The sequence below is a fragment of the Triticum dicoccoides genome, chromosome 4A (genome assembly GCF_002162155.2).
Source record: "Triticum dicoccoides isolate Atlit2015 ecotype Zavitan chromosome 4A, WEW_v2.0, whole genome shotgun sequence".
NCBI lineage: Eukaryota > Viridiplantae > Streptophyta > Magnoliopsida > Poales > Poaceae > Triticum > Triticum dicoccoides.
In genome coordinates this window covers 622,143,104-622,154,271 of record NC_041386.1, presented here as the reverse complement: position 1 = coordinate 622,154,271, position 11,168 = coordinate 622,143,104, and the positions used below count along the sequence as shown (strand labels likewise).

Below are 11,168 nucleotides of genomic sequence, written 5' to 3'. Positions count from 1 at the left end.
GAACACATACACTTATACCAACAGGTTTTAAACAGTAATGTTCATTCCTATGATCAAATACTCAAAAATAGAGGAAAGCAGAGAACAAACAGGAAAACACTGGTTCTCTCTTGATCCCCTCTCTGAGCCTAGTAAAAAGCTAGGCCTCATTCATTTCCAAACCTACCATCATCTGTGTGTAGTGGAAATTACAATAGAATAAATCAGGGCATGTTCGTGTACCCAAGATCAGAACCATGTAAAATTACACATGATTCTTGACGGCAAGTAGTCCATTTCCCCAAAGAACAAAACATAGGCCAAGCTGCAGAAACTATACTAATAACGAACAGCATCGCTCTTTAAGTGAAGAGCATTCGTCGCCGTTTTGACCTCCTAACCAGCAGTGCCTATGATAATTCCTTGTCAACAAGCATACTTTGGGCACAGATGTCAGGAAAGCCATTTCTTCTGCTGAAAAGTCAGTGATGCTGTTGCAGCAGTTGCAAGAAAATGAAACCAGCCGTTGCAAGATCCTATGAGGCCTTGAGCATATCTCAACAATTTCCTTGAGCAGTATGGTGTACTAATAAGGCATGTAACGGCAGGGCATGCTGAATCTTATCCTCCCGTCTGTATTTCTCGCCAGTTAGCTAGTACGATTGAGCATGCTGAGAAATGAGAAATTTCAGCGCTCCCTTGGAACAGCAACCCAACGGCCCCCGAATCGGAATCGCTTTCAGGGGACTCAGGAATCCAGGCAATTAGATCGCCGCGTTTCCCGAAAAACAGTGGCGCGGATTTTTCAGCGCCGAAGGGTCGCACGCTACATTTGAGCGTGCTGGGAAATGTCAGCGCCCCCAACCCTACGGCCCCTGGGCTGGGATTGCCCGGCTCAGGAATCTAGGTAGGCAACCACAGTAGATTCCACTGTTCCCCGAAAAACAGGGGCGCGGATTTTTCGGCGCCGAAAGGGTGGGCAGCACGGTATCACACGCTGCAAGCGGGGGCGAGCGAACATGGCGGTGTCGTCGGAACCAGAGAGAGCCACACGGCACGCAACCGTGGTGGTGGTCGGACGAACGAGCGGCGGGGGGAGGCTAGGCGGGCGCACCTTGAGCACGGTCTCCATGGAGCCAGTGAACCCGGAGAACCAGTCCCCGGAGGCCTCCTTGGCCCCGCCGTCGGCCGCGATCCCCGGGGCGGCCGCGACCGCGGCGTCGGCGACGGTGTAGAGGAACGCCTCGACGCGGCTGAATATCTGGCCGACGTCCTCGATCCCTCCGCCACCGCCTCCCCACCCGAGCGCCGCGACCGGGCGCGGGAGAGCGGCCCGGCCCCGGCGCGTGAGGCGGGGGAGGAGGACGGGCGGCGGGGGCCGCGACGGGGAGGGCCGGAGGGGCGGGGCCTGGGGGTGGTGGGCGAGGAGGAGGTGGAGGTGGAGGCGCGGAGCCGCCGCCATTGGAGGGGAGCAGGGGAGGAGGTGGCCGGCGGCTGGGCTCTGGTCGGAGCGGCGACTGAGTGAGTTGGACTTGTGTACAGAGGTGTACTAGGAGAGCGATCGGGCTGGGAGGCGGAGCAGTTGGGCACGGAAGTTATACGCACGTGGGCCGGTGCTGCTGGAGTGGGCCCCGCGGAAGGAATCCAGGGTGGGCTAGGCCTACTATCTCCTGCCAAAAGTATTGGTTTGAGAGATGTAATGGAATGGAATTGTTCATCTCACTTTATTACATGAATTAGATTTTGATAGAAACCTAAACTGAATGTTGAACATTGGATTACGTCAATTGTAATGAACAAATGTACTTCACCCGTAAAAAAGAAAAAATGTACCCGACGTTGCAGTACAGAAGAACACCCACGGAACACTTAAATGTACTTGAACAGATATACAGATGTTGAAAACATACGGCGATTGTCACTGCAAACCACATGCTCCTTGGTGCGGCGGCCAAAGCTTCCCGACGGTGGCGTCTTAATTAGATACTTCCAGCCTCCAAGCCCGACTGAAGAATACGAGTGAGAGGGTTGTCCGGTCTCCATGCTCGGCTGAAGAAGATGATTGAGAGGGTCGCCCGACCTCCCTGCTCGGCGAGCGTGTCAGGTGCGCCCGCCTGGGACGTGGCCGACGCGACGGCAAGCAACGCCAACGCGAGGATGCGGCGGTGGCAAGTCATGGCCGCACGCGGTCGGGCTGTCGGCGGCAGCACACACAAAGATGCGGAGGGATCTGCGGCCCAGGGAAGGGGGAGACGCCGGGGTGGCCGGGGCTGCTACGAGCGCGACGGATGCTGCGGTGGCCATCCATGGCGGCGTGTGATGAGGCTGCTGGCGGTGGCATGCGCAAGGTTGGGGAGGAAGATGCGGCCCCGTGGCGGTTCCCTGTGGTCCGCTCGATTCGGAGGTATCACTTGGTTCCGCATAAACAAGGAATATGACATTCTGTGGAATCGGTGGGTTCTTCTTCCTTCGACAAATTAAACACTAGAATGAGCTCTAGGGATGAAACCGACCCATTACATTTCACTTTGTGACACCAACCGAACACACCCTAAAGAACGAAAAGCTGATATCATCCTAGATTTTTTTTCAAACTTCAAAATGTTTTGTAGCTCAAATCGTCGCCCTAAATGAAATACCGTCTTCACAAAAAATATCGTCTCGACGAGATCTTCGAAACTAGATCCTATGTTGATATGTTCTAATGACTTTTTTTCGGACCAAAAGTTACCACATCCGGGCTACGTGAGTTATCACATCTGTCATACACAAGTTACCGTGTCATTTACACAAAAGTTTCGGGGGTAAGGTTTCAACAAACTTTTGTCCGAGGGGTCAAAAAGTGATTATGATGTTTGAAGTGAGTTATCAGCTTTTGTTGTCTATATTACCATGTTGCACAAAAGTTATCGGGGGTATCTTTTTCAACAATTTTCATCCCCTCGGTCAAAAAATTACCGCGATATTTGTATATGAGTTATCAGCTCTCATGTGCGTGTATTATCATGTTGTTCACACGTGAGTTATTGGGAGGTATTTTTTAACAACATTTTTCCATGTTATCAGCTCATGTTATTTACACGAGAAGTTGTCAGTGGTATGTTTTCAACAATTTTTTTCATGTCAAAGTTATCGTGGTGTTTGTACCTAAGTTATCAGGGCCGGGAGCCTATATTATCATGCTATTTACACAAAAAGTTATCAGGGTATGTTTTCAACAACTTTTTTCATGGGTCAAAGTTATCGTGGTGTTTGTACCTAAGTTATCAGGTCTGGAACCCCATATTACCATGTTATTTACACAGATATTACTGGGGTATGTTTTCAATAAATTTTTTTACGGGTCAAAGTTATCGTGGTGTTTATACCTAAGTTATCAAGTTCGCGAGTGTATATTATCATGCTATTTACAAAGAAGTTACGGTTGTATGTTTTCAACAATTTTTTTCATGGGTCAAAGTTCTCGTGGTTTTTGTACCCAAGTTATCAGGACCGGAAGCCTATATTATCATGCTATTTACACAAGACAAGTTATCAGAGTATGTTTTCAACAACTTTTTTTCACGGGTCAAAATTATTATGGTGTTTGTACCTAAGTTATCAGGTCCAGAATCCTATATTACCATGTTATTTACACATATGTTACCGGATTATGTTTTCAACAACTTTTTTCCAAGGATGAAAGTTATCATGGTGTTTATTCCTAAGTTACCAAGTCCGGGAGTGTATATTATCATGCTATTTACAAAGAAATTATCGGTGGTATATTTTCAACAACTTTTATCCATGGGGCAAAGTTATCGTGATTTATGTACCTAAGTTATCAACTCCAAGGGCCTGATGGCGTGCATTGGTTGCTCCTGGTTTTGAAATGGAGAGAAACATGCTACCATAACGGGAGCAAGGATTGCGTGCTCCCATTTCAATTCTCTTAATTTTCTAGTCCATTATTTACATTCCTCGAACAAGGTAGAAATGGGAGCAAGACAACAAGACATATTACCATAATGTAGAGAGATAACAACATTTTTAATACTATGTGTGAAAACTGCCTACTGTATACCAGCAGGCTATTTAAAAACATAAAATTAGGGGGTAAGACAACAAAAGTAATTTAAGTGAGCTGGTTAATGGGCCAGAGCTTAGTTGTGAGAGACTCAAGTCCGAGTTCAAAGGCACCCCACACACAATATCAAATTTATTTTCTATTTCTTTTGGCTGTAGATGCAAAGGAGCAGTTATACGATAAAACGAAATGTAACATATATTTTAACATATGAAAGACTTAGCTGGGTTGGTTACCAGTAGTGGAAGGCATGCAGCAGGTGCAATGATCGAATCCCACCGCTGCAGATTTTTCTTGTGAAAAATAAAAAGCAGGCGGAAGGTGGAGCGCTAGAGCCGAACTCGTCCAGATCTATCGACAAGGCGAGAACGTTCGGAAATTACAATTTCCGTTCTTTTTTTGTTTTTTTAATTCCTTTTTAAATTTTGGGAACATCTTTCAGAATAGTGAACTTTCTTGAAATCATGAAAAAAATTTAAATCATGAAAAACAATTTAATTTGCAAATATTTTTTGACATCATGAGCATTTTTCAAATTCGCAGACCTTTTATTACAACTTCACGAACATTTTTTGAATTCACCAATACTTTTTACAAATTTGCAAACTTCTTTTAATATTGTGAACTTTTTTGAAACTCCTGAAAAAATAGAATCAGTGAACATTTTACAAAACTTTTGAACAATTTTCGAAATTCACAAACCTTTTTAGGAAATGCAGGAAATTCTTTATGAATTTTTTTGAATCAGCAAAAAAATTTAGGTGATGAACTTTTTTGAAATTTGGGAACAATTTATGAATTCTCTGAACATTTTTTAACAATCCATGAACATTTTTTCAAATTCACATACATTATTAAATATGCAAAAAATCAAAATCATGATTTTTTTATTTCCCAAATGTTTTTTCTTCAAAATCATACATAGTATGATTTCCCAAACATTTTTCAAAATCATGATTTTTTATTAACAAACATTTTATGATTCCTTGACTTTTTTCAAATTTGGGTTTTTTTTAATCCTGAGTTATTTTAAAGAAGGGAAAAAGAAAAAAGAAAAAAAGAAAAAAAAGAATGAAATGAAATAAAACTGGGGGTGTCGTTGTCAAAACGGGCGGATCTCGGGTAGGGGGTCCCAAACTGTATGTCTAAGGCGGATGGTAACAGGAGGCAGAGGACACAATGTTTACCCAGGTTCGGGCCCTCTTGATGGAGGTAATACCCTACGTCCTGCTTGATTGATCTTGATGATATGAGTATGTCAGGACCCCGACTCAATGCCACATAGATCTAGCATGTAACACTTCATATCACTTTGCGGCCTCACGCACGGTATTCCCACGGGTGTCGCCTTACCTTTACCCGGGACCGTTTGCGCCTTTTGGCACACGTATATGACAGTGTCGCTAGCATCCATATGATAAGGAGTTCGGGCTGACATGGCTAGTCGTAAACCCAAAGTGGCACAAACTTACAGGGACAGGCATCCATGACCCAGCATCGAACGTGTCGGTCATCAGCGAGTGAATCCAGGCTGTAGCACTGGGCTAGCAGGACTCCGGTGAACCGGGCTGTAGCGGGCTAACAGGACTCCGGTATTCATCGCGTGACATTTCCCCGAAGGGACGGACACAGGAACGAAGAAGGACACATGCCGGCCAGCCTAAGTGTTCCGGAGCAGTAGCAAGCTACCATGGCTCGGTGGAAACACTAGGAGACATTTCCCGGTAAGAGAGGCTACTAAAGATAAACAACTAAATGGTCAGATCCCACACATACCAAGCATTTCAATAGCATACACACAATATGCTCGATATGTGCAGATACAACATGGCATCACAACATGACTCTACGACTCAAGTAATTTATTCAATAGGCTCCGAGGAGCGAGACATTACAAACATGGGTCTCATGACCCAACAATCAGAGCATACAAGTCAAAGCACAAGCGGAAGCTATCATGTCTGAGTACAGACATCTATAAATGAAAAAGGCTGAGAAGCCTGACTATCGATCAGATCCTGCCGAGGGCACAAGATCGTAGCTGAGGTAACAAGCTAAACGTCGAAGTCCAAGCGGAACTACTAGTGAGACTGAAGTCTCTCTGCAAAACATAAAATAGGCAAACGTGAGTACAAATGTACCCAGCAAGACTTACATCAGATCTATCTACATATGCATCATTATCAACAAGGGGGTGATGGAGTTTAACTACAGCAAGCCAGCTTTGACTCGGTGGCTATCCTGAACTATGACTGCAAGTAACTCTTTTGAGGTGGCGCACACGAGTCCACATATTCACCATATCAATACACCACTATGGATCCGCTCCCGTCTCCCTACGAGAACGCCATCCATAGCACTCACGCTTATCTTGCGCATTTTAAAGTATCCACTTTCACTTGTCTATGAACTGATATAAGCAACCCAGAAGTCCTTTACCGCGGACACGGCTATTCGAATAGATGATGATAACCCTGCAGGGGTGTACTTCTTCATACATGTTTCCACCACTTAGCGTCTGCACACGACATGTGCTCGGCAGACTTCAAGCGAAAGCCGACGTGGGTGTAGACCACGACCTACCTAAACACTCAAGTCTCTAGTCCAGGTTTATCGCCTATTTGGGTTCCATCCATGAGGAGATCCGGCCGGAGTTTCGCTCACAGCCCCAAACGATGTGAACAGGGTTCCGTGACACCAAACGGGTGCCCGGTTTACCCGGCCACGTGCCTACCGCATCACAGCCCACCCCTACGGTCAGCGCTGTCCACGGCCTCCAGCATACTACAAACACCAGAAACTACTTGCAACTCCTGGACAGAGGACTAGGGTGATTAAGAAGTCGAGCGGGGTCATATTTCAGGGCCCAATGTATGGTAGTAGCTGAGTCATGGATCACAAACACAGAACTCAGTTCCTAAGGACGGCTGCAATGAGACAACCCACCATGTACTCCTACATGGCCTCTCACCGCTACCTTTACCAAATCGTGTTCACACACTTAGCTCACACACAGTAGGACATGTTCACACGCCTCTGATACATCCCCGATGAATCAGACCTGACTCAACTCTAAGCAATAGCAGGCATGACAAACAAACATGAATGAGTAGGCACAACAGGGCTCAAACAACTCCTACTCATGCTAGTGGGTTTCATCTATTTACTGTGGAATGACAGGTCATGCAAAGGATAAAGGGGTTCAGCTACCGCAGCAAGTAACAGTTGAATCGTTGTTGTCCTAATGCAGTAATAGAGAGCAGGAGCGAGAGAGTGGGATTTTATCGGAATGAACAAGGGGGTTTTGCTTGCCTGGCACTTCCGAAGATAACATTGAGTCTTCATCAGTGTCAACGATCACATCGTCGAAACCACGTCTATCGAGAGGGGACAAATACCGGCAACACAGAAGGGAACACAATCAATGCAATGCACAATATGATGCATGATCATGACATGGCAAAATGAATGTGTTTTGGGCTAATGCAACTAGCAACAGATTAAATGAAGTTGGTTTGAATACAAGATTCAAATTCAAACTCCATATGTGATTATTCAAATGCCATTTAATTGATTTGTGCTAAACAGCACCTATAAGTGGTTCTAACATGCATGAAAATGGTACAGATGGATTCCTTGAATTTTTCTGATAATTTTTCATATATAAATTATTTAATTTGGAGTTACGGTTGAATTTCTATGAATTTTAGAAGTTTTAGCTATTTTCTGGAATTTCCTGAATATTTAGAATTAAAATAATTCCAGAAAATGAAATATGGCGTCAGCATGACCTCACCCTGACGTCATCAGGTCAACAGGGCGGTCCAGGTCAAACCTGACGTGTGGGGTCCACACGTCAGTGACACGGGTTAAACCGGGGGAGTTTAGTTTAGCTTAATTAAAGATTAGGGCACTAGGGCCCACATGTCAGTGTCAGCAGGGGGTAATTAAATTAAAATAAGCTAAACTATTTGACAGGGGGGCTGGCCCCACCTGTCATCGACCCAGGGGGGGTCAAACCCCTGGTCAGCAGGGCCTAACCCGCCGGCGGCTTGACGCCGGCGAGGCCGAGACGGCGGAGACCCTCGGGTTTCTTGCTCCGGCGTCCAAACGCCGCGCGGAGAGGCTCTGTGGGTTCCTAGCGCTCGTGCGCATCCGGAGAAGGCGACGGAAGGATGCGGGGTGGTCAGCGCTCGCCGGAGTGGGGCTTGCGGCGGCGGCCGGAGCTTCGGGTTCGAGCGGGGCGAGGCCACAGAGGACGGGAGAGATGGTTAAGGGGCTCGCCGAGCTCCTGAGGATGCTAGGAGCACGGTGCCGTGCTCGGTTTCGAGCCTTGCTGTCTGCAGTGACGGCGGCGACATCGCTGGCGGAGCCGAGCTCGCGGCTCCGGTGGAATCGAGGCTATAGGGCGCAATCAAAGGGGGAAAGAGGGAGGGGAGGCGTAGGAGCTCACAGCGGTGCCGTAGAGGAGGTCAGCGAGCTCGGGGAGGTCCTAGCAGCGCTGAATCGACCGGAGGCGAGCTCGGGCGCTGGAGGTGGAAGACAACGGCGGTGGCGACGTTGCAGGGGCTCCCGTGGTGCGCTTCTCGACGAGGAGGAAGAGGTGGTCGAGGCGGATCTCCTGGGCACTTCGGGTGGCAGTGAGGAGCACGGTGGCTACGGCGAACGACGTCGGCGACGACGAGCTCCGCTCGGGCGCGTGCAGGGAGAGAGCAGAGGAGGGGGAGAGTGAGCGAGGGGGTCAGCGGGATCGGGACGACACGGGGAAGTCGTCCACGCGTCCAGGGAATCGTCGGCAAGCAGGAGGTGGCCGGGAACGCACGCGCGCACGCCACGCTTCCCCTCTGCCTACTGGCAGGAGGAAGAAGACAGGAGGAGGTGGGCTGGGCCGCGCTGGGCCGGTCCTGTTGGCCACCAGGTAAGTGGCTGGAGGAACTGGGCCAGGTAGGTTTCTCTTCTTTTTTATATTTCTGTTCTGTTTTATTTTATTAATTTATTTTGCCACTGTTTTGAATTTAAAATAATTCAAACAATGCCAAAAACTCCTCTGAATATTTTTATTTTGCTAGATGGACTTTTCCAAAAGCTCACAAAATAATTCAGGGATATTTGAAATTATATTCTAGTTATATGAATATAATTCAAATTCAAATAGCTAATGAATTAAATTCAAAGTCCCAAAAATAAATCCTTAAAAATGTTCAATATTTTGGTTGGGACCAGAACCCTTACCAAAAATTATCAAACATTTAAGAAGAACATTTTGGAGCAAAGAATGAGATTTCTAGGGTTTTTGCCCCTCTTTTATTTAAGTTTGAGGCTTCCAATATTCCTCAATTCAAGTTTCAAAAACATAGACATGATGCACACATGAAGCTAGCCTAGAGCATTACCAGAAGCTAGGGATGTGACAACTCACCCCCACTAAACAAAAATCTCGTCCCGAGATTCAAGCGTAGGGTAAGGTGAAGGGGAAACGCAAACTAGTATAATCTTCACGATCCAGGTTGCACTTCAAATGAACGTTGATTCGAACACCATCTTTGTCTTGTCGTCTTGCTCTGAGAACTTCAGCTAATCATGACAAGAAGAGGAAAGGAAAACTCTAGAACAATCGATCTTCGAGAAGACCGAACAACTTAGGATCAACTCATGGAATGAGACATAGCAACATCTCTTGAGTTGAGAGACGAAGCACAGATCCGAAGAAATGGAGTAAGACAGATGACGAGGGTTCACTAGGTAGACAACAATTTCACGCTTAAGAAGGTGGTAAACAATTGTCAACGTAGCGAGGAGTTGAATTGCCATGATACCACAATGAGACACCTTCGGAACCGTGACTCATAGATATCTCCCCTCAAGTGGCAAAAAGAATTACCTTTGATATAGAGATCATTGAGACTCTCTATATCAGCCTAAGGCAAATCACAGCAATCGATTGGCGGGGTCGGTAGAATGGCATACTTGGACTTGGATGATGTGGATTACCTTGTTGAAGACAACGCAATGGATGAATTTGCTTATCACCGGAAATGGAAGAGACCCGTGGTAGAATGGCACATTGGCGGTGCAAGCTGGGAACAAAATGCAAATGCTGGGAATGATTCTGGTAACTGGGGAAGAACCCAACAACAGAGAGTGAATTTACTGTTTGAAAAGATCATAGCATTGCCGAGGAAACTGAGAGCAAACCCAGTTAGTGCCGATGATAACACCTAGCGCTTGTGCGTGCTCTCAAGAACTTGAGCAATTCCATAATCATCAAGGTTTTACCAACATCCGTGTCAAGGGTCCGGTAACACAACTTACTACCATAATGAATGGTGATAGAGGATGCAGATGCCAAAGGAAGATAACATCAACTCAGATTTCATCCTAGCGAGGCCAAGGAAACAAAAATCTGGATGATCGACCGAGAGACATTTAGCACTCCGCTTCTAATGTTCTCCTTGATGTGCTAGTATAACCCATTCATAGATATGGTTTGATATCTAAAACATCAAGTAGTCGGACTTCGGGAACACAAAAAAATCCATAGGGGCAACTAGGGAGTAATCCTACGAAATCCCTATGGGGAGGTGGCCAACTTCCTCAAACAAGATACTATAATAATAGGTCTACCGGATGGGTGTGTTGGCCACGACATCCACCTTGCCGGTTATTGAGAGACCAATATTATAATTCTTGGGAAATGTTCCAACCATCATATCTGCCTGAGATTCAGATCTGGTTGGTGTCAGAATATTCCAGACCCATCGAGTCTAGGAAGAAAAATGAAGGTTTGCAACACAAATCGACGAGATGACGTTGCGGGATTCTCGGGAGATGAACTACGATAGCAAGCTCCAAAACATGAGCTGGTTCTGCTACTAACATGTGAACACGTTGTCCCAGACAAGCATGCCCACATGGTAGTCTTACAATAAAACACTACCGAGTTCTAGTTGGGAACCATCAGCGAGGGTATCGAAGTTCTTTCATAAGTCCGGATTAGCTCTTATGAAGATACTCCTTCTCCTTGAACAAATCAATCAGTGGCTTGGTGTGCTAGGATATACATATGGAATGGAGGTTGCAAGTCTTCAAACCACAGCATTCTTCGCACGTGTGCATGACTGAT

The 11,168-nt window shown here is 46.3% G+C and overlaps 1 pseudogene; it reads right to left on the bottom strand.

The window, feature by feature from the left end:
* LOC119287440 overlaps nt 1-1,474 on the bottom strand; it is an 8,079-nt pseudogene extending 6,605 nt beyond the window's left edge.
* Between the last annotated feature and the right edge of the window lie 9,694 nt (nt 1,475-11,168).